Source organism: Clarias gariepinus, chromosome 12, assembly GCF_024256425.1.
Source record: "Clarias gariepinus isolate MV-2021 ecotype Netherlands chromosome 12, CGAR_prim_01v2, whole genome shotgun sequence".
NCBI classification, from domain to species: Eukaryota; Metazoa; Chordata; class Actinopteri; order Siluriformes; family Clariidae; genus Clarias; species Clarias gariepinus.
The window spans coordinates 2,999,601-3,004,111 of NC_071111.1; positions in this window are offsets into that span (position 1 = coordinate 2,999,601).

A 4,511-nucleotide genomic window follows, 5' to 3' on the forward strand; every position below is an offset into this window, starting at 1 on the left:
TAAGTGTTTCAAACATTAAAGTGCTGTGTATAACCAAGTGCCCCAACAGACATAGCAACAGTGTGGAGAGTGTGTGCGCTGTGGGGGATTGGAAGGTGAACGAAGATAATCATTTACAAGACAAAAGACGTTCGGGGGTGTGTTATGCCCTTTGCATTGCTACGTGTTTATTTACTTCCTTTTCGATTCGCATGTAATGCACTCTAAAATCGACACTATCAAACTTGGAAATGATATAATATCCAATCAAACATCATGTTATTAAAAGTAACGAATTTGTCACTTCTCTTCTCTTATGCAGCACGGCTAAAAAGATAATAAAAATTACACCAAAGTGCTGCAGGTTTGGTGTCTGCACTCTTAACCCGAATTAGTTGACTTTACTAGAAATTTGCGTAGAAACCCGTTGCACTAATCAAGATTAGTTTTTACAAATCTAAAACTAAACGGGTTAAGCTTTATAAACATTAAAATGTTAGTGGGTGCAGTAGACAAATCAGGTTTGCATTAGTAGTCTTTACTAAATACTATTACTTCACACTATTTTTTTTTGGTGTACAATTTATATTAAAAAATCTTATTGAATATTAATTCTAAGTATTGATGTCATATTACATAATGCCTTATAATTAAGAAATACTAGTTAAAGAAATAAACTTACCACATTCTAATGTTTTTATTGCTTATAAAAACAGGCAGTACAGTGTATTCATCCATGTATGAACTTGTCATACAAAAGACAAGTAACATTTTTTGACATGCAATTCTTGTTTGCTAGTCAACAACTGTACAAATTGCTTATAGTTACATGAACACATAGTATTCAACAATATGCCATATCCCTCTGAATGACTGAACATGCATTAGAACTAGATAGCCTTTGGCAAGTCTTTAATGCTTTCCATCACAACTTCTCCCTCGATGACAATCTTAAATGAGGCTGGATTGAGATGCAGAGAGGATGGAGCTCAACAAGAAGGATTCCAAGGTCAAGGTTTTGGAACACATGATCATCAGCAGAGTCCTAACAAAACACATTCAAGACATTAGTCATTAAATAGCTATTAATTATGTTAAACAAATAGTCTGACACATGCAAACTAATGTATGAATTGGTTATAACTGCTTTTTCAACTCTTCATTAAAAGGGTTAGTAAAAATAACACAACATTATTCCAATTTTCGATAAGTTAACAGCTATATAAAAAATCACTAATGCAAAACTTAAAGTAGCAAAAAATACACACGCTAGCATTAACCACATGGAAAGCACATGTAAGTTACATGCATGGACTCTTAACGTTACATGCATGAGTGCGAACCAGAAGAAAAAAATAACAAAGTTAACGAAATAAACACGTTGCAGCTAAACTGTGAGCATACAAAAACACTCCGGATAATGTTACAATATATGAAATGACAAAAATGGCTGAATAAAAAGTTAATGTTATATCTAAACCGACAGGGGGAAAAAAGCGTCTATCTGCACATTAACACTTCGTCATCTTTTTAGAGTTCAACATCGGTCCATATTTTGGGTTAGCACTTTTTTTTCAGAAAGATATCTGCAGATAATACTCTTTATAAACTCACCGATTCACGTTGTTTTCAAAAATTAACCGTTGGCTCGTCAACCCTTCTCTTGAGGCAGCTGCAGCTCTCCGCTCAAGCGACCTGCTTCAAAAAGCCCCTCCCCCTATTCAAAAACGTAACATACTGAGTGATGTCTTCTTAACTTGATCAGTGTAGTCAATTATTTGTCTAAATAGTGCAAACAACTAATACTTTTTAGCAGTGACAACTTTTTTTTAAAAAACAATAAAGAATACGTAATGACTGCTTACATTTTTTAGTTTAGACAAAATCCGGGTTAAGAGTGTGTGAGCTTTTCCTAATCAGAGTTAGACTTGGGGGCATTTTGTGGCTGCTCCAGTTACACTCTACTTAGATATTAAGAGGAGGAGTTCATTTTTGTTCTCTTCATTCTAGCTTAATTTCATCTCATAAAATAATAGTAAGTTTTGGAAAGTCTGAGTTCATCTCCCCAGCCAGTGTTGTGTATGGGCAGGGTAGCATCATGGCAGGATTGGTGTAATTTTTATTATTTTTTTAGCCGTATATAAACATAAATATAAAAACAATCGACTATTATTGTACGGTTCGATATATATATATATATATAAATGTTTAAATTAACGTTTCAGAGTAGCCTATATGATTTGTCTTGTCAGCTGTTTACAGCGTTGGCTGATTTTGTGATTGAGACCCATGGGTTACATTGAAATAATTTTATTAGTAGTAGTAAGCCAGGCTTTAGTAACCCTGGATAAATCACAATATAAACGCTCTCTCTCTCTCTCTCTCTCTCTCTCTCACACACACACACACACACGTAATTTGAACATTTAAAAATATATATATATTAAAAAAAACACAAATATAAAAACAATCGACTATTATTGTCAGGGTCAAGTTTACGGGGCTTCTCAGTCTTTCGTTAATTTTACTTCTAACTCGAAACCAATGTGGCTTATTAAAGATGCACTGTTTTATTGGACATGGCTGTTTTGTAATGTTCTGCAAAATAAACACTGTCTACGGTTCGAATATACTGTGAACGTCTCAAAGTCACGTCTTTAGATCCTTCTGCAGTAATGTTATTGTGGTGTAAATTATTAACGTATCGATGTATTTCACTTGCAGACAAAATAGTCGAGTAACGAAAGTAATGAATTTGTCACTACTTTCTCTTACGCAGCATGGCTAAAAAGATAATAAAAATGACACCAATCTGGCCATGATGCTACCCTGTCCATACACAACACTGTCTGGGGAGATGAACTCAGACTTTACAAAACTTACTATTATTTAATGAGACGAAATTAAGCTAGGATGAAGAGAACAGAAGTGAACTCCCCTCTGTGCAGTATCCAAGTAGAGTGTAACTGGAGCAGCCACAAAATGCCCCCTGTCTAACTCTGATTAGGAAAAGCACACAGACATCAAACCTGCAGCACTTTGGTGTAATTTTTATTATCTTTTTAGCCGTGCTGCATGAGAGAAGAGTAGTGAAAAATTCGTTACTTTTAATAACGTGATGTTTGATTGAATATTATATCATTTCCAAGTTTGATAGTGTCGATTTTAGAGTGCATTATACTTGCGATGCGAAAAGGAAGTAAATAAACACGTAGCAATGCAAAGAGGACAAACCTGCGAAATATTTAAGCAATATAAATTCAACAGTGTGATCATAATGGTTGTTGTTGCTGCTGTTTAGGTAATTGGTTCCATCGTGTTACTGAACGCAACTGTGTTCACAAAACCGAGCGTAGGGAAAGAAAAACACTCGCTAACGCGTTTGAATGAAAAGGGGCGGCGGCTTTTCTTTGAAGATAGCGATTGCGTAATGGGGGCAATCCGTGGCGGGGGTGGGGGTGGGGGTTACACACCTCTGAACGTCTTTTGTCTTGTAAATGATTATCTTTGTTCACCTTCAAATCCCCCACAGCGCACACACTCTGTATACTGTTGCTATTTCTGTTGGGGCACTTGGTTATACAAAGCACTTTAATGTATGAAACACTTACTTCCTGGTTTGTTTTATTTTAAATATTGCTTATTACATTTTCCCGCAAAATAAACATTAAACATAAACATGTTATCATTGCTGATGCTGAACAGCTGTGTTCATAGGTTTAATCAACGATTTACAAGACAACAGTTAAAGTGTTTGTGGATGAGAGGTGTGTGTGTGTGTGCGCGCGCGCGCACTCCTGCATTTCTCCGTTGCTTTAACACAAACATTTGGGCACAGACAAGTAAGTCTGAAGTACCCCTCCCCCCGCCAAAAACACACACACACAAACACACAGAGCAATTAGCACCATGTCGTAGTCAGTATTCTCCACTGAGGTTTCTTACCTTCCACTCCTTCTAAGTTTGTCTTTGCTCTTTTGATGGAGTTCTTAAAACCCCCAAAAAAATTTATACTGAGAAAAAAATGATTATGGGTCACATAATCACAAACACAAACTAGCACAGATACATATGATCAAGTGTTATATAATAATAATAATTATTATTATTATTATTATTATTATTATTATTATCAGCCCAACTCTTTGACTATTTAAAACAACGTCGGGTCCCATTTTTTGCACATTGAAGTTGTTGGTTTAAGTAAATGTATTTTTAAATACACAAACAATCCCCCAACAATTAAAAAACGCACACATGACTTTAAAAATAAAATTTATTCTTCCAAAACTAGTAAAAGGTAAAACAATAATTTGTATTAAACAGGTAAAAACATGTTTAATTTTTGCTTAAAGGTCATTAAAATACCTGAATAACACCAGCTGCTTATCAGTCTCTATCTGGTTCTTTTATATTAAAATATCATTTAAAAAAAATATTAAAGATGGAACTGTTTAATTCTTAGTTTCCCCCCTAAAGTATCAAACGTTTTGCAATTTTATGTTCAGAATATACAGTAGACCTGACCAAAC